At 39.1% G+C, this 20,592-nt stretch overlaps 1 long non-coding RNA gene across 1 annotated transcript in view; it reads right to left on the bottom strand.

Annotated features, from left to right (window-relative positions):
* Positions 1-20,367, bottom strand: part of LOC102074337 (uncharacterized) — an 83,215-nt gene extending 62,848 nt beyond the window's left edge. The window contains exons 1-2 of the long non-coding RNA XR_001332384.3: positions 19,986-20,367; positions 2,826-2,949 (exon numbers count right to left, since the gene is read on the bottom strand). This is a non-coding gene — a long non-coding RNA (uncharacterized LOC102074337). The remainder of the gene's footprint in view (positions 1-2,825; positions 2,950-19,985) is intronic.
* Between the last annotated feature and the right edge of the window lie 225 nt (positions 20,368-20,592).

Here is a 20,592-nt window from a genome sequence, read left to right as displayed (position 1 = left end):
AAATATGCCTCAGGCACCATCTATTATGTGCACATCTGCCCAGAGAGCAGATTGCTATCATCTAGCATTATCAAAAGCCTGCATGTATTTCTCAGAAAACAAGCACAAACATTCTCAATAAATCATGGCGCTAAATACATGTTCCTCTGTCAGTAAGACATCATCTTCCACCTTGGTTGTGCCTGAGAGAAAATGTTTCTTTTTTTGTGTGTGTGTGAATTCAGATAAAAAGAAGAGTTGATTCTCTTCTTCCCTCCACCCTAATCCCTTGAGCATGTGCTTTACTGCAGACTTGAAAGGCCTTGTGAGGTTCTTTTGCATTGGTACAGGCAGGGCCTCATTGCCAAGCCCATCTACATTGCCTGCCCCCTTTCTGATGGTGCCTAGGAGACAAATTTCTTTGGATGACTGCTGGCCTGGATATAAACATGAAGCTAGAGATCCTTATATCATTTTTTTCCCAGTGTAGTCCAAAGAACATCCCCCCTGCTGCAGCTGATGAAAGACTAACATCCATCTTCATCTACCTCCAAAATCAGCTGGTGCAAAGTAAAAGGTGTCCAACAATAGAGAAGCATATTTAAGGGCAAGTAGAAAACAATATTTCAAGCACAAATCATGCAACACAAATTATTGCAAAATGGCATTGAAATTTCAGAATGATCACTTAAAAGCATCTTTGTTTTGTTTAGATGAATGTTTATTTTTGGTGCATTAACTCAGTATTTTTGGTATCAGTAGGTGGAATGCATACTTTAATTTAAACTTCATAAGGATACTAGCCAAAGCTTTGCAACTGCATTCATCTAAATAGATGACAGTATTTAATAAATATTGCAGTATAACCTTGCTTAGTTTTCAAAATAAATTTGCAAAGGGAGTGGACTACTCTGAGGATAATCAATGTGATAGGGAGGGGTTTTTTTTTAATCTCTATGCCATTATTTGAAACTGACTAAACCAAATTTTTTACGTTAAGTTACCTGGGAAACCAAATGGAATTTGTACCCTTCTTCCAGGTACAGCAACGTAGTTGGAAACAAAGCTGTGCCACGAAGCAGATTACCCAAAGAAAGTAGTTCTGTCAACCCTATTAAAACTGGCCAGAGGGACTGAACTGTGTTCCCAGAGTGAATACACCACAGAGATGGAAAAGGAGCAGTGATCTGCCAAGTACCAAGGTTTTTAGTACAAGTTCCAGCCATTACTATGGAAGAACCTGTGTGGATCCGATTGGATCTCTATTAGAACTATGGCAGCCAGCAACAAGACAAAACAGAGATGAGGAGCAAGTAGGCATCCACTGAAATGCGAGGCTAAGGACCACCTCTCTGTGTTGACAGATGTGATACACCATTGTGACAATGCAATTCCACTGAGGTTCTCTAATCTCCATTTAAGTATTGTTGGATATTGTTAGTGAATTTTCCACATGTTTAAAGTGTTCAAGAAATGATCAAGCACCTTGCTCTATCAATGTAAATTTTTACCTATGTTTATTAATTATGTCTATCGACAGCAAAAGCATGTAAAATGTTTAACAATGATGAGAATTAATGGCTTGGTAGAATGTGCAAAAGGTTCACTAGAAACTTGTGGCTAATGGCCAGAAGTCAACATTACCACAAGCATAAAACCAGAGTAACTGCAAGAATGATTCCAGGCCAATTAAGGTTCAGTAAACATTCAGCATCTGTGGGTTCCTTATGGTTTTTATTAAGCCAGAATGAAAGCTTTATGCACATAATTTTGTACTAAATTTTTTCCTTTATGCTTAAAATAAGAAGTTTCTCCCTAAAGGTCTCCCAAGGTCTGAATCCTTCACTATATTTAATCACTTTTGTTGTCTTTCCTTCTTCTTGGCAGCAATTTTGCCTGAGTACTCCTGGGACTGGTGTTGCATTACAGATTCATCAATGATTTGCTGCTTACTCTACATTATCCCACAAGTGCTGAGGCAAACAGTTCCTTGCCAGGATCAAATGATCCTCTATATTCGCCTGCAGTTTAAAATCTTGTTAATGCTGACACTTCTGACGAAAGCTCCACTCTGACACCGGAATGTCTGAAACCTGCAGGCTTTGGTGACTGCCACATAAAGAGGCACCCAGGGCACAAAGTTTTTTCTAGGTCCTCTATTAGCCCACAGGGACATAATCAACTTAAGCAACATCCTTACCAGAAACAACGTCAAACAGAACAGCTCACACAGTCTGTCTGGAGGTGATGCTGCTGATGGGTGACACAGAGACTGCTTGCTAAACCAGCATGTCTGAGGATTTTGCTCTAAAGTCAATTAACTTTAATGGTAAAACTCCAAATTGCTTCAATGATCTTTGAACCAAGCTCAATAAGAACTAATTAGGTCTCCATTCCAAAGGTTAGTTGTCAGAATTATTAATGGATTTTTGTTTACTTGTTTTTAGTATTGGACAAGAGAGTCTTTTTTAGTTATTTAGAGGAACTGACATAATTCAGAAAGTCTTAAATTAAAATACAGGTGCCAGTATTAAAAAAATTAATTTCCTGTAAACAGACAAGTAAAGAATTTTACACCCTGTACAAATGTGGTCCATTTCACAGGGACAAAGGAAACACAAACTAAAGTTAGTGACACCTGTAACTTAGTTCTGTGGTGTTTACTACACTCCACAGCCTTACCAAACCTTGTATGTGTTTAACATGAGTACAGCTAGGTTTACTATCCATAGCTTCCAGTTCTGACAACAAAGTCTAGGACCTGGGCTGGACTTTTCAGAACTCATCTCATTCCCTCTGCTGAAAACTCTTGACACAGGAGAAGATTGTATGTCTGAAACACTTACCCCAGGAGAGAACATACTTGAAGAAAGACTGTGACAAAGGTTTCTCATGTAGGAATACCACAGCAAATGCCTGTGCAGTCTCGGCACTTTCTATGATTTATTTATTCTGTCAGCAGATCATCACCTGCAAATCAAATTAAGAAATACTCAAAATCTGAAAGTTACAAATTAGACCAAAGTCATTTATGTCATGATTTTTCTCCTACTTTTCCTTCCTTTCTTTTCCTGGAAACTGCAGGAAATATTTGAAGTTCAAAGTACAATAAATATAATCTAATCAAGTTGCATTTATAGCATACAAGACAGGAAACAGAGATGTAGTTCTTCACTATGAATTGGTCAGAAAACAAAATGATTTAACTTGAAATGCAGTACTCAAAAAAAGACCTAAATTCAGTCTTTGGATACTGGAGTCCAATTCTCTCTGGCACTAACAAAATGTCATGTCATTTTCTAGAAGAACAAGGTCTGCACTTTTGCTGCTGAGCTCTGAAAACCTAGTTATACAAGGAGAGGAGAGTCTGTCTTCATGGTATGGTGGAGGAGATGAGAGAAAAGTCATACCCTCACATGGTGCATACAAAGGTAGAGACCCAAAAAACTCTGCCTGGTGACAGGGACTGCCCTTCTTTCTCCCTGATAGGGACTAACTCCCTGAAATACAAGGGAATAAAGGAGGACGGTAACTCCGCTCTCCTCCATCTCCCATCCACCTTGCAGTCACAAAAAGAATAAGTTCAAATGAATTCTGGCACAGAGGTTTTCCACAGGCTTCCCCACCTGCCCCTTTGCCAGAGGCCTTGTCAGCTGAAACACGTGCCTGCTCTGTAGCTGCTCCAAGTCAAGGTCACTCACTGTCTTAAGGCACATGAGACTCCAGGATACAATTACGATGTGCTGAAGGTTACTGGATGGAAGTCAGGGTGGGCACAGAAATATGCACACACATCACTTGTTCTGCGCTTGGCCACAAACCCCTGGCAGCCAGGTTTGGTCTGATGTGATGGGCTGAGGGCTGGGCTGCAGTTCGGTCTCTTTCAGAGATTTAGGTTGACTGTGTACCAGTGGTGTTTAGAAGCAGCAACACTTGACTTGAGCTGAAGACAATGTGGGCAAACAGCTTTTCTGAAAATCAGTTTCTCAACAGTCACAGAGTCATAGAACCACAGAATGGTTTGGGTTGGAAGGGACCTTAAAAATCATCGAGTTTCAATCCCTCGGACATGGGCAGAGACATCTTCTAGTAGATTAGGTTTCTCTAAGCCCCCATCTAACCTGGCTTTGAACTTTTTCAGGAATGGGGCATTCAAAACTTCTCTGGGCAAGGTCTTGTAATAGCACTGAGCAACAATTACTCAGATTTCAAATTAACAGAGAGAAAATAAACATATTTTGGATTAATATGAAGAAAAATTGGAAGAGCTTAGATGCACTATAGCTCTGTGCCAAGTTCAGACTAAAGTCTCAATTAGGATGTGTAAGCATCTTTGCAACCTGTATGAAAAATAATTGCACAACTGGTATTAAACTATGCCCAGTCAATCAGAATGATCCATAATGTGGAAGTTTTTACCGAGCTGCTGCCCAACATTTTTGACATGTTTTAAAACAAGCCATACTGATCAGCCCTGTAGAGGCAAGTGATTCTAAACCTAATGATTCTCCAAAGAGAAGAAGGCATAAAGATTTAGCAACTCAGTAGACATGACTGCGCAGACCTCTGCTGCCAGCTTGGAAATGACAAATGACTTGTTAATAGAGAAGCTTTCTTTTTATATTATTTTTTGCCAATGAAGTGAAAACAGAGCATTGATTAAGCAATCCAAGCTGAGAAAATACCATCCAAATTGGATGAGAGCTTTAAGACCAGCAGCTTCAGACCAGGTTTCAAGGCTTTGAAATACAACTTCTGCTTGTTGCTTGATGCTTAAAGATACCTATCCTGGAGCCACAGACAGTAATTGATGTCAAGCTGACACTGTAGTTCACAGATGAATTTCAGTTGTGTGGGCCATGCTACATGCACAACGCTTGTGTGAAAAAATGCTTTCTGTATCAAATGCTACAAACGGAGAGAGAGGATTAATAGAGACATCAACAAAAAAGTTCTCTGCACAAATAGAGTATGGCTGAAGAATACCAATAGCCCAGCATGCCTCTGACTTAAAATCACCCTTCTCTTCCACCTGTCAGATGAAATCATTTGTACAAAAATTCAGTCTGAGCCTTTCACTCACAGTATTAGTTTTCTGCACAGCTAAAATACTAACTTATATCCTGTGGAATAATTTTACCACAGTCACCATATGTATTCAATAGTAAACAAAAATTAGCTGACTAGAGGTAATTAAAAATATTTTCAGGTTTTTCCTCTTGCAGAAAAGAATTAAGTTTTCCGGGGGAGCTTTAAATACAAGCTTTAGCACTCACAGATATTAAAGTTTGAGTGACTCATATTCTCATTCCCTTGTGTAGCTACACTACTAGACTGTATTTCCCCCAATTCATCACAGAATAGGCTATGTCCACAGCCATAAAGCAGAGACAGTGGCATGTCATGGAGCACTAAGTCCAAACAGGAAAACAGGCCCTTAAGTAGAATAGGAGAAATAAGCATCTAAATTGTCATCCTCAGAAGGCACTATAGAGACTTATTTAAATTAAAATATGTAATAAATGTTTAAGTTGAATGTTTGGTGTCTGGGAAGGGGGGGGGGGTTATTAAAATAAACCTGCACAAAAACATGCCTTTTCACTAAAAATATCCTAACACCCATAGAAAACTGCTGCAATGAAAAATTTTCACCTTAATCAGGTCAGTTTGTCTGGACAACTGCTGGGTAAATAGCTATGCCATTCTATTTGTATTGCAGCTCATGCTCCAGAGCTCGGAAAAATCAACATAGGCTTATAAGCAAAGTCAAAAATATCCTTCATTTTTAACAGACAAGCATTGAAAGAAATGGTATGGGGTTTCTTTTCAACTAGTAATCTGAATATTTTATGCATCCAAAAATTAAACCAGTTATTTTTGTGTCTCTGAATTTTAAATCAACACCCATTATTTTACAGCCTGTTAACAAACAGAATGTCCCTGATATAGCAGAATTGCTTTCCTGAAAAGTTCATGCAGGACTACAAATTGTAAGGCTAAGATCCTTTTTTCTGAAAATATTGTTCAGAAAACAAGCACAGAGCAGACTTTCCTTACCATGAATTATCAGCCCTATTTAACCTATTATCTCCACATTCTTGATTGAAAAGTTTCCAATTGTTTGAACACCTTCTTCCCTGAAAAGAAAACAAAAACAAAACAAAAAAAAAACCCTCAAAACATGAAGAATAAGAGAACAAAGATTTGTGTTGATTGTTTTAGAAAAGAAACTGAGGAAAAAACATTATCAGTGATAAAATTATTTGTATTTTTTTGTTGCTGTTGAAATGAATTACTGAGCACAAGATTTGCTAGGTGAGAACTGCAACACTGGTGCCAGAGGAGACCTTCTTGTAGGACTCTTTGCAACACTGTGATGGTGCTTGAAATTCTATTCATAGTCTGAGTACCATCTTGATCAGATTTTCCTTGAAATTCCTTAATATAACATTATGCAAGCACTTCTACGGGATTTGTTGTTCTTTTTGGAAATCACAGAACCATAGAATGAATCATAGAATGGTCTGTGTTGGACGGGATCTTAAAGATCATCTAGTCCCAACCCTGCCTTGCCCTGGACAGGAACACCTCTCACTAGACAAGGCTGCTGAAGGCCTTGAAGACTGCCAGGTTTGTACCTCCATGGACAGCCTGTTCCAGTGTCTCACCACCCTGACAGAAAGGAATTTCTTCATAATTACAGTTGTACAAAAAACTCTTTCTTTCTAAATAGAGTACATAGTTTCACTGCCTGAGAGGGAAATAATAGCTGTGTACATACGTGAAATGACAGAATTCTGCTTCCATGATTTTCTATGGCCCAGGATCCTGCTTTGATGGGAAGATGACATATTGGGGAAGTACTGAAACACACACATTCCTCACTAACCTCTCCTGAATCTTTCTGACACACACTCACAGAAGTGACATTCCAGCTGACTTTTGTCGGTCAAACTTAGATTCACTGATGCTGCTGAAGTAAATGAATGTAGTTACATACAAAAGAGATTTGAAGAAGGTTTTTTTTTTCATTCTCACAGCAAAAAGTTACACTACTCAAAGTAGTTGTGTCCATTAAAAAAACCCTCTTTTTTTCATTAACTCATTATTTTAAATATATTTCAAAATGTATTTGTAGTGGAAAAAGGATTTATAAGTAGGAACCACAGGAGAGTCATAATTCAGGTCACATTTGTGCAGTTCACCAGCTAATCTGAAAATCTAAATCTGCAGAGACTTTTTGATATCTTCTCAGAACTCTGCATCATATTACTTATGAATGGACTCAATTCAAAAGAAAGGTTTTAAAATGCCAAAAAATGTTTTCTGCATTGTCATCTACTTCTTTGTTCAGCCTGTTCATCTCTTTTGCTCAATATTTGCAAATTAACAGACAAATTGTGTTCTGACCCATCCACAGCCTCCTCCCTGTAACAGATTAATGGCTAATGCATATTCCCTCTGGAGTGGCTACAAAATGCAATGGCTGCAGTGGAGAACATACCACACTTTCTACTTTTACCAATTGCTTTGCGTATGGTGACAGATTATTGAAGTGAAACAGCAGGAAGATAAATGAAATTTTGTCTCCTTTTATTCCCAGTATCCTACTGAAATTTCCTACTCCTACTAACAACTGTAGTGGATGAAAATAGGAAAAAACATTCCTGCAACTGAGAGACTGAGAAATCAATCGGATTGGGTGCAGCTACTGGTTGTGCCCCAGATGAGTGACACTGGCTTCTTTCCCACCTTTCACAGTAACCATGAAAATGATGTTTACTTCCTTAGGTGCTGAATGTATTTTACATATTTCAGTTGCAAGCTCTTTGGGGCACAATCAGATGCTAAATATGCTTTTCTACTGTTAGTGCAACACAGCCATGACATATCTTGAGACTTAACAAAAGTCCAAGCAATAAGTAGTTACCAAAGATTTTTTTCAGGCAACAATTTAGTTCTGTGAAAGACCATTTTCCCAAGCACTCAGAACAGTACTTGTACATTTGCAAATCACCAGTGTGCCAAAAGAAAATCTAATAATACTTAAAAGATAGAAATAGAACACGAGTCGATTGGCAAAAACGCTATTAGAGAAATACTGGGCACCTGAACAAATCCCTGCATTCTTCAGTTTCCAAGCAGTTTCATCCTCCAAAACATTTTGCATTCCTTTTGATACTGCACGTGTATCTCTTAAACAGCTTTTACAGCACAGCTAAAAAAGCCACTGCTGTGAAAAAATGCTGTACCTGGTGAAAGTACTTCAAGGAATGTAGACCCTAATCTGCAAACCTTTTCTCTCGCAAATAATCTTCATAGCTTTGATTCTGACATGAGGAGGATTATTCATATAAGAGAGAAGAAAGGTAGGCATGGGAACTTAAGAATTGCACTAACACAGTAAAGTATTGTAAAATGACAATAAAAATGGCATTTAAACTCTCTCGAGTTTTGCCTTTTCTGTAGTACAGAAAAGAGACAGTAAATTGAACAAGTAGCTTTTACAAAACTGCAGCCAGAAACCAAAAAAATGGAGGTACTGGAAATAAGCAAAGTTCACACAATGCCAAAAGTACTGTCCACAAGCTAGAAACTTCAGAGAAGTCAGGAAGTACAAAGATAAAGTTTGAACTCCCACGAACTTAACTGACTTCTGTCCTGCAAAGAATATCAAAGCACATAGTAAAAACTGTGCCACTGTGGAGGAAGGATGAAAAAGAGATTAAAGACAACACAAGGAAGGCCTCAAGTAAGTATATTCCCCCAGTTTTCAATCAGAAAATTTTAGGTTAAATTTACAGACAAAGATAAGGTGAATAATAAGAACATGGATATACAAATAGAAACTACCAAAGCTAGCAAAAAAACCAATTCAAAGAGTTAAATGCTTGAAGTCTGATTAATCACCATCTCACACTTCTAAAAATTCCTCTCACGTGTAATGCTGGTCCAGTGACAAATATTTTTAATAGCACCATCTAGTTGGGAGTGAAACTGAAAAATAGTAGATATGGTTTCTTTACTTACAAAAAAATCAGAGAAGAAAAATAAGAGGAGATGGCAGTTGGGAAATTACAAGCTATTTCGTTGGACCTCATTAGTATGAAAGGCTTTAAAATACATTTTGAGAGAGACAATATATAAAGACACAGAGGTAAATGAAAAATGAGATAAAATGCAACAGCAATTTAGCAAGAGGACACCATATAAATTATCCATATAGTTTTCTTAGATGAGGTAAAAGATTTTGTGAACAAATTAGGTGTAATAGGTCTCATCTTTCAGGACTTTAGTAATGCATTTGACATTGTGTTTTACGCTATTAAGGAATCTGAGGACTAAGACGTTTTGCATAGTTAAAAAACAGCTAAAGGAGAAATAATAGCAAGTAAGTGCCATTAAGAAGGGATGCATCAAATCAATTAAGATCAGCAGTGGGTCTTCAGGATCCATTCTGGGGCTACTCTTGTCCTTCCATAACTCTTGATCACTGTGACCAAGGTAGAAGAGTACCTGCACATTCTAATGTCAGTGGAGTAGTGAAGCGATACATGCAGCTTGAAGATGTGAGCCGAAGAAATGGGGTCAGCAACAAGGTCTGGGGCAGAAAATTAAAATGTAACATGGGAGATGACCCGGTAAGGACAAATGACGACTACAATGAGAGAGTGACAAAACAAGTAACATGATGAAAAAGGCAAATGAGGCCATAGAACATAAGAGTGGGGATTTCCAGTAGAACATGGGAGACAAAGAGATTTCCCATCCAAAGACACTACCAGAGCTGACCTGTTTAGCACAGCAAGAGAAAAGCTAACTAAGCACGTAACTGCTGCCTAGTTAGCTTGAGGAAGATGCCTGCAGGTAGAAGTAAGTTAGTATCATCTAATTAAAGGAGCAACAAGAGCAAGGCAGGGAAGGCAGTGTACATGCCACACACTCATCTAGGCTGTACAGAATGAAAGCAGCTATGAGTTTTTCAAACACTGTTTCAGATAGGAGAGTGGGGGCAAAATTACAGCCTTGGAGTTAGAGGTTAATACACAGCTGGAAGTATCACGGTGCTGTAACACCCTCTAGAACTGCCTGGGCCCACTGCTTGCACCCACTGGTCACACAGTGTCCTTTAGCTCTTCCATCATTAGTGTGGTACTGACATTATCACTGCTTTGATGTTAGTGGTTTCATTTTGGGGGACATATCCAGCACACCATTCCTTTTTGCACATACACTTTTCATTACAAAATCCATGTAAAACTAATTACACAGATAAAGGCTTTTGCGATAATGCAGGCTACTTGCAAGTAAAAATACATAGAAGAATGTAGAGCCCAAGATTATTTAAACAGCTAGGGCTCACACAAATATGATGTTAATAATAATTAAGTATTTTGTTAAATAATTAATTAATAAGGATTATTTTGTGAAATAATTCAGGGCAAACTGGAGAATTCTTCTTAAATTATTAGCTGCTTAAAAGAAGTATGTCAGATGGGTGCTCTAAAGAGAAATTTAACAGAAACTGTATTTTTAGAACTTGTGCAGAGATGTATTTCTCCTGAAGAGAGTGAAAATTTGGCACTTCATATGAGCAGAGATGATCTGGCCCAAACATTTCTGTTTGCAGATGATGACTACTATATTATTCACTTTGTCTTGGCACAGTCAGTCAATAGAGGGAGTGCAGCAGAATAAAAAAGTCTTTTCTCTATTTGCTGATAACATTTTTAGCACATTTAAGGAGAAATCTGAAGAACCATAGTAATTTCTAAACCCTAGAAAATGTGTTGAGCAGAGAGAAAAGGACAGAGAGGACATCAGTAGTTGCAAAATACAAAACAAAACTGAGAAAAATGTCTCCAAAAAGGGAAGGCAAAGTAATAACACTTAAAATATATTACAGGAATGTATTTGAAAGAACCTTTCCAGGAAATAGCATCTGTTTATACCCATTAAGTTTACACTTACTTGAAAACAAATCAGTGGATACTATACTAGGGATGAATCTAATCCTTGTATCCAAAATAATAAATTCAAGGGATTAGCCAGGACAGCAGCATTTTTATCAAACAGAATTCATTTGCATCCATCCTCACATTACCAGAAAAGTAGCTCTTTCCTAATTAGCAGATCTTGAACATTAACCTTTTGTCTTGACTGCAATCACTTCGATTAGTGGTAATGTTCAGCCTCCTCAAAACTTCTTCTTTCATAAATTGACTATTCCCATGGTAACAGCTGTGACTTTCATTCTACAAACACCAAGAAAATGTGATTTCCTTTATATCAGTTGGCCAGGCTGGGGGTGCAACTTTGGCCTTTGTCAATGCTTTTTTCAGATAAAACTGTTTATTCCAGAAGAAGAGGAAACAGCTGCAAGCACAATTCAGGAAACAGTTGTTGACTAATCCACGAAGCAGGTTTGGCAATGCTTTGAAAGGAAGCTGTCAGACAGCCTACCTGCAATGCCAATGTGTTCTGTGGCTGCATGAGGGAACGACGAGCACATTCAACAGCAGCCACCAAACTTAAATCAATATTTTCCATGGGTTGTTGTTTGGATGGCATTTTTTCCCTTTTTGTTTCTTTCTTTGGTGGCTCCACAAACAGTAGCAAGACATCAGCTTAATAGCCCCACATGAAGAGTTGAGAAATGTAAATCAAGGATTTTCATTCAAAGAACATTGAATTTAGCCAAAAAGAACATCAATTCATTGCTGAGACGCTGACACAGCTTTAATGATTGGTGTCTTCATCTTCAGTGCTCACACAGGTCTATAAAAAAAGTCCTAATCTCAGCTGAAGTGAATCCATCCCCAAAGTAGCATCAGCTTTAGTGGGACCAGCAAATATTCACAACAAAGATACTTTTCCCCCAGCAAGTCATGCAAAATTTTTCTGAAAGTTTATCAAATCTGAGACTTTTTCCAGAAAACCCATCTGCTGCATATGAACTCATCTGATACCTTTACCTTCTTTGAAACTCATGGTTTCCAAGTCAATCTGTCAGGGTGAGAATGGATAAAGTGAGATTCACATGTACTTCTCTAGCAATTCACTGAAATAATCAAGTTTTCCCTTAGTCACAAATGCAAGATTCTGTCAGAAAATATAAGTGCAATTTTCCAAACTTAGAATTGCAAGTTCAGTTTCTTAAATTGGTCTATAAAATGCATTTTTAATTTTTTTATGAAATTTTTAGCATTCACATAAAGGACTAGCAGACAGCAAAGAGACTGAAAAATTAAACACAACTCTAGAAGCCTTTATTTTTTCCTTCTCCTTAATTCCTCATTAACCCTTTCAGCATTGGACCAGGTGATTTCTTTCCTTGCCTTACATACTTTTTATTCCAGGCATAACCAATTCCTGTTGTTAATTAGACACTTTGAAAACCTGAACACATTTTGGCAGCAGGCCTACTTTTTTAGCCAAAACTATCAAGTGTTTGAGGACAGAAAAATCATGGGTCTGCTTTTATGAAAGTGAACAGTGGCTGAAATTGCACAACCCACATAAACTCTGCTCATTCCAGCAGATGTTAAGATTGCTCAGAAATGGACTAATTTCTCACCTTCATGCCTGAGCATTTATCATGGTTCTATATCTGCAGGTTTTGTTGCCATCAGAAGGTACCAAACACAATTCCAACAGTAAAGGCCACAGCTTCTCCTGCTGTAGCCGAAAAGGAAAATGTCACTAAGAATTAATAGGAGGCTGTAAATATATTACAAGCACTAAGCTGCTGTATTTATATTTACATGAGTATCACACTGCATGCCATCCTAACTAAAAACCTCACTCTGACACAGGATCAGAATCTAAAAGGGGCCAAATTAATTAAATCTCAGTTCTGGGCACACACAGGGGAAGTCTCGGTTTGAGCTGGTACCCATCATTTCAAGCTCATGTTTATTTTCACTCCAGCTCCAAAAAAATATTGGTGAATAATCCAGAACTGCTCATCCAGGAAAGATTCCAAAGGCTTGCCAAGTTCCAGACTACAGTCCATGGAAAGAACCAAGTGCACAGATTTGTTGGCAAGAGATGTCTCTATCCACACTCAATTTGGATTTGTTCTAGAGTGGTTCTCAAAAATGGAATAACCTTGGGAAAAGAAGTACGAAGGAATTAATTGAACCCAACCTGTGAATGCTACGAATACCCTCAACTTTAACGCAAAGGAACACCAAAAATAATTCAAGGTAAGCAAAGAAACCAAAAGTATTTAAAGTAACCAAAAAAGTAACCAAAAAATTACTGCAGATCAATGAGAAGGAGGAAATGGTTGGCAGGAAGAGTTGCCTGTAGGACTGGCAATATCATGGTAGCAAAATCATTTTAGAGGACAACTCATGTTCTGATGCCACAGCCCAGTTTTGCAGTCATGCTACAGGCACCAGGATTTTTAAGACATTACACCTACATCCACAGTAATAGTCTACACCCTGTTTGGTGCCTTCCTCTGCAGATTGGCCCATCTTCCTCCAGGAAGAGGGATGTGACTGTTCCTATCATTGGCCCTGGAGTCAGGAGAGGCAGAGGAAGCAAGCAGCGCTCATTTTCTGCTGTCCTCAAGGTTTTGTTCTTTCTCTGCAGCAAAGCACCGGAGCAGAGCAGCTGGACCTGTACGTTTTACAAGGATTTGTGGATTGTAGAGAGTTTAAGGACTGGATAGCCCTAAGCTGGAAAGTCCCATACTGCAGAAGGATGGATAGATAGATAGATAGATAGATAGATAGATAGATAGATAGATAGATAGATAGATAGATAGATAGATATAGATAGGTAGATAGAGGAGGGAATCCCAACTACAAGGCTTTCCAAATTAAATCCTAAGAGGGTAAGTCCCGGCTTCTCTCCCACCACCCTTGCAACAACATCAGCTCAGATCTCACAGGAAGCAGGCTAGAGAGGCGACCACTGTCCTGACCCACAAGGCCTATAAGTCTCATCCACTCTTTGGCTCAGGAATATTAATATGATTGCCATATTTAGCGTCTTTACTTTTCTTAAAAAAAATAAATCAGTAATATGGGGCATTCAGTATGTTGGTTTGTCTTCCCACTTCTTTTAAGTGTCTCCAACTCCTGCAAAGCAGTGCACCACAGGCCCTTCCTACCTCATGCCAGGGAAAGATAAAGAGCATCCCTGCATCGCTCTTTGAGTTTTGAGGCTTTTTGCATGCTTTCACCATCTAATAATGAAACTTGTCCCACACCAATTGGTGAGCTAATTGCTGTTGAAGTAGATGGTAAGACACGCCCGAAAAAATATTTGGCATCTTTATTTAATGTGAGGGGAATGTAAGAGGAATATTATGTATTTTCCATTTCCTGACAGCTGAAACAAAAGTTAAAGCAAGCTTTTACAATCAGCAGAGTTTGAGGAACAATTACCCAGCTCCAGTGGATGCATACCTTGCATCTAGCTCCATCTAATTCCCTCTTCTGTGGTTTATTTGCCTCGTGGGCATGCCACGTGCTGGGGGCTCATTGACTGACAGCATGATACCGAATCTGCTCCAGGCACCAGTGCTCAGAGAGCAGCATTGTGAAGAAATTCAAGATACCAAAACCAGGAGCAAACTCATAAGGTACTCATGATAAGGAGGCAATATTTTTTTCTATATTCCCTGCAGTTATCTTGGAGGGATGCTGGCACAGTAACATCCTCAGTGGGAAACTGCTCCTCAGTGCTGACTTCCCAGTGTTGGCCACCTTACATATTCAAACAGAGATATAAATAGTACAGCATTATAAAAATTAACAACAGCACCAGAGGTCTGTGTGAGGATCAGACCTCAAAACCTGACACTGCGGAAGAGATGCTGCATTGGAGCTATTCAGGCAGAAGGCTCCGCATTTGGAGAAGGAAGAAGAGCTTGCCAATTGGCATTCCAGCAGTTAGTTGCTGGCCAAGATTTTCAAGGTTGAACTTTATACCCGTAGCTTCACAAAGGTCACACTTAGCAAACTGTTGGGGCTTAACAGAGCAAGGATGCATTTGGCTCTTATTCCAAGGGCCTTTCCTTGATATGAATATTGATGACAGTGGAACAAACATCTCAATAGCTGCACAGAAAGGCCAATGCACAAATGTGCTATACTCAACATATGGAAGAAGTCTGAAGCCTTTCAAACCACTTAATGAGAAAGCTGGGGATATCAACAGCAGAAGGAAAAATCTAAAATGGGAGGAAGAAGCCTGTATCCTATCATGCTAATTTATATTGTTAGAGAGGAAAGTACATGGCAATGTTAGCTATGCTGAGGATTTTCAAAAGTTGTATTTATTTTTGGTTTTATTTCAAAAATAGTGTTTCAATGAATATGCATCATGCTGGGTTTGTGGCACTGGTAGTGTGTTGATCACCATGGTACCTGAGCACTCAAGCCAATGATTAACCAGCAGAGCAAATGAAACAGAAGCTGAGAGCCAAAATGCACAGTGACAAGCTCTTCACAGACCTTATGTATGCCACAGCATCTCTGTCTAGAATTCCTTCAGGCTTTACACTGTCTTCCCTGCTCTTAGGATAACCAGATCTTTTTTCTAAACAGTGCTAAGGGATATAGAGATCTCAGACTGGCTCAGGAGAAAGGAGGAGATTAAAAAATCCCAAAAAACAAACAAACAAAAATACATAAATATTTTCATCAGGAAAACATTGCTTAAGCACACAGTAAGGAAAAAATAATTTTCATTTCCATAAATTGATTATGAATTGACAAACTTTGTTGTGTCTGCCCAGCTATCAACTTAGTCTTTAAAACTATTGTCCTGAAGAAAGGCAACAAGTCTTTGCTCGCTAAGGAAATGACCTTTCAAGGGATTGATGCAGACTATACTTGAACACCACTGTCAGCTTTATCTAATAATAATGAAAAGAATACACAAAAACATATGGCTATGTGCCTTCTTGAAAAAGACCAGAGATTGCATCAGCCCCTCTCCACATTCCAAATAAGCAACAAGTTAACATAACTCTGATGATGTTTGTTTAAGATATATGCATACAACTAGTGTGAGTTTTTAATAGCTTGGGATGCTTAAGCAGAGGTCTCTGGATTTTAGAAAAAGAAATCTTCTGTTGAATTATCTACCCCTTGCTGTTTTGTTTTGTGCACAAAGTCTCTGAGGGGCACAGGAAAGCCGAGGACCTTGCATGCAGGCCAACTTGACAAAGGTTAAATCCTTTCCCTACTGTGGAATTGTGCAGCTATAACACAATCCTCACTGAAGAAGTTTCCTGTTTTCCATCACTAATCAAGGCAATGATACTGCATTCTAATTAAATTGATGTCACGTGGAGTTTTTCCTCTTCACTGTAGCTGCTTCACACTTCGGAGGTGGTTACATCCAGTTTATCCTTTAAAAGAGGAGCAGGTTTTGGGGACAAGGCCCCATTACCAGCAATGAAAACCCAAGTGCTCACTTCCTAGTGCAGTTACAATATGTTGTGCCTCAGCAGCAGTTTTGAAGCAGATACGAAGCACTGCACCATCCACCTATATTTGACTGTGAAACTCTGGATTAATGCTCACTCTAAGCATCAGCCTGATTCTCTTACCTCTCCTGTGTCTAAATCATATCCATCACTGTCATCTCTAAAGATTTAGATCCTCTGTGCACTTCATCAGGCATTATAATCGAAGCTAATGAAAGACATGTTTGTTTAGCTGTTGTAAATGGCTTTGAAGATCTTGGTTTCAGCCAGGGTGATGAATTAAGAATGTCAGCTGGGCAAACAGCATAATTTGGAATGAATTTAGCTAAAATGCATTACTGAAAAAGCAATATGGATTTTTAAAATTAATATTGTTTCACATACTTTAGCAGTAAATATTTCACTCCTTCTTACCACATGAGTCACCAGGCATAGAACTGGAAGAATTAGCAATGACACCAGCTTTTCAAACACAAGACCAACTTAGGATACTATAAACAGGTGTGAAAAGCCACTTTTCAACTGCAGTAGGGAGTACAGCCCTCAAACAGTTTACCCCTCAGCTGACTACATTTCTGCCTAATACCAATTCTGCAAAGCAGCCTGAACACGGTAATTAAAGCATTTTACAACAAAACTCATAAACCAACAACTGCAAAGAACTATTCCATAACACTGTTATTTATTAGAAGTACCCAGCTTTTATTTTCCCTGGTGCATTTTCAAATGAATAAAAATAATAACTTAAGGGGAAAGAAAATTATCTTTAAACAGTGGTGGTTTTTTTTCCCTCTCCCAGGTAATTTGGAGTCAGGAGGAATCCAAAATAACAGCATGACTGTTGAAAATTATAGGGTAAGGTTGGAAACCTTTAGAGGTCATCTAGTCCGGCCTCATGCTCAAACTAGTGCCACCTTAAAACAGATCATTCAGACTTAGAAGGAAAAGGAACTAATTTAAAGTAAAAGGAAAGGAGAAAATTAAGTCTTCCTCTACCCCCTTTTGCATCACAAGGAAAAAAAAATGCAAGGAAATATTTTCTTGAAACATGTAGTTCAACCTTTTGTTGACCTAGTTCCCTTTCTGCCTTGATGCAGGGAACATTTAGCACAACGTGTGGCAAACTCTGACTCAGTTGCCAGCACTGCTCCGCCACACTGCTGGCCAGAAAAGGCTGGGAACGCTGCATGTTCAGCTCCAGTGACAGGGAAAACGCTCCATATCATTCATTAGCAGTCTGCTCCAAGTTAATTAAGGAATGGAACTGACAGCTGCTGAAGCAGGTTCCACCCCATCTTTTCCTGAGAAAGCAAGGCCTCCAGGGCAGGGCCTGGACTGCACAGCAAAGAAGAATAGGGTGGGGGAACCTTGCAAGATCTCAGCGAAACCCAGATGACTCATCAGAAAGTAAAACGTTTCTATTTTGGCAAGAGGCTGAAATAGCAGCCCTGGGTTGTGCTGCAGCACAGCAGTAAATGACCCTAAGTGCCCGGGACAAACTCCTGTGCACACTGATATTCCTAACAGCAGGGGCTATTTCACATCTCATTAAGCAAAGGGGTTTACATGACAATTAACACATTAATTAGCAGCATCTTTTTCACAGGTGAAACTTTGGCTTGAGATCTCAACATTTGTAGACAACTGTTCTGTGAGTGAAAATTAAGGAAAGGTTTATCATGACTCAAGGCAGCAAGGATTTACAGGCAGAACTGGCATAGGAGTATGTTTGTCTGTGTACTGTAGAACACTGCAACCTGGCAATGGCCTTTCCCATAACCCGCATGAAAGGAAGGCCTCCTTGTACCATCTGCACCCTGCCACTCAAAGCCCAGACCTTGGCATGGGCAAGGTGCCAGGCTGGCCACTTCAAGAGCTGACCATAAGTAAGCCTAATTACCAAAAGTCACAGAGAGACAAAGCAAGGCCTGGACTTGCAGGAGCACAGCTCCCATTCCTCAGCCCCAGCCGCTGGACTGTGTGGCTCCCCACTACAAAAATCCCTTTGACTGTATTTGTATGGACAAAATACCACACAGCAACCCTGCTAATTTCACTGAAAATAGGTATCAATTATAAGGGAACGTTTACTGCCCTACAGCTTCACATCCTAGATACAGAGTTAATAATTTCTACCAGAGACCACTTTAAAGAAGAGTTGGCACTATTAAGCTGCATTAATATTTCTCTCTGAGGTTTTTGTTCAACACCATCTTTAATTTCTATTATCTTTTGAGATAATGGATTTACAAGTATACAAGATGTAGAGTACTGGAAATTGAATGAAAGGAAGAAAAAACAGGAAACTAAAACTTGTAGCTTTCAAGATCAGATGGATTCTGATAGTCATTTGGTATATTCCCTATCAAATGGATGTTGCCAGCCCACAGGACACAGTGGCATGCTTTGTATACGTTACCTTTCACCTCCCTCACGCACAAACTGCAAGGAAGCTGTGTTCTAAACAATGCATAAACTAACAAAAGCCACACTAATCTTTTACATGTTTTTGGCACTCAAAGCATAGATAAATCACTGTGTCATAGCCTCACCTATAATACCACTTACAAAATAAATCCAAGCTCAGGAGGAACACCAGATAACTTGTCCCTTAATTACCTTTTAAAAGCTGATGGTTTCTTTCAGAATATGATTTATTTACTTTATTTTTCAGCCTGCCTTGTTTCAAATGGGTACTCTCTGACTGACCTCTAGGTACCCTTGCATTTGGTCTGTGATATCCCCAGAATGTCAATGCTTTGATTCTTCATCTTTCATTTCCCTAACATTTCTTATTGGTCACTTCTGGTAGTGGTGGCAGCTGAAGTGGAAGTTTATCTTCTGATAATCTGTACTGCTTTAATGGTTCCCGGCATCCTGAGGATATTTTCCAAGTGTTATGGTGACACCAGCTGAGATCTTGGCAATAGAAAAGTGTTTCACATGTTTATTTCCTAACTTAGTCTCTTGTGGTTTTTTCTGCTTTCCCAACCCTCTGCATCCCTTGATTTCTATGGCTTAACACCTTTTGTTATTACTGTGTTCTTAGTTATCACTTCTCAATATCTTTCTGATTAAAAAGCCTTTGAGAAACCTGAGGGCATTCCCATTATGCATCCAAAAATCTCTTGATAAATTTCTTCAAACCTTCAAATCACATTTGTCTAAAAGCTGAGCAAAAATCCCCTCTAAAAGGAGAAACAATAGTCACATTTTTATATATATATTTCTCTGTAAACTAGAGTCTAGGAACTATGGCACATAAAGCTTGTAAAATGATGAGCACGTTTCAAACAATTCTAATACAAAATATGACACATAAAACAGGTCACTGGTTTTAGCATGTCTTCAAAATAACATATGCTTGGAAATGCTTTTCCTTGTAGCATCACTATTCTCTTTTTTCAGTGAGAAAATGAATCATGCAGTAGCATGCCTGAAAAAGCAAAATTCTCATATAATTTCTATCACTCACTCAGTGTGTTCATGACTTTTATACAGCTGACTGAACATTTATTATCTCACGTGAAAGAGAAGCTGTGAGTTTGCTCACCTTTGTCACCTGCAGGATCTTTGAAATGCCTCCTCTCCTGTTTCTTCCAAAGAGTACGTTTCCGCATCTCCCAGTCCATCCCCGAGTCCACTGAACATGCAGACATCAATAAGTTCTGGCTAAGTTATCCTACGTAACTCTGAAGAAAAAAGGACAGACTTGCAGATGCTGCAGAAGGTCTTCTCTACTCTCTTTGAAAATTCTGTTTTCTTGGTGGTCTGTCACAGTCAGGTCTCCGGTAGTAAACTGAACAACCTATCCTCCTGGCTCTTCTTTTCTTCTTTTTCTTTTCTGTAAACACATAATCAGGGCTTCAAATCCTTTAGGCATCACAAACTGTATTTCTCTATTGCCCTCTACTGACTGCCGGCTCACGCCGCCTTCCCGGAGAAGCGGCGAGCAACAGATCCGCGCTACGCGCTCCCCGCCGCCCTCCCCCGGATCGATAATGATACACGATGACCAAAAGTCAACACAAATCATTCTATTTTTTCCTTTGTTACAAAACACCAGGCAAGATTTACAGCCTCTTGGCCAGCCGTGGTAGCTACATAACGCTAAACAACAGAAGCGGGAAGCAGTTTGTAACACGGCTCTGCTAACGTGG

The sequence above is a fragment of the Zonotrichia albicollis genome, chromosome 1, assembly GCF_047830755.1.
Source record: "Zonotrichia albicollis isolate bZonAlb1 chromosome 1, bZonAlb1.hap1, whole genome shotgun sequence".
Lineage (NCBI taxonomy): Eukaryota > Metazoa > Chordata > Aves > Passeriformes > Passerellidae > Zonotrichia > Zonotrichia albicollis.
The sequence above is the reverse complement of the archived record's forward strand: the minus strand, read 5'-3'. Positions and strand labels throughout refer to the sequence as shown.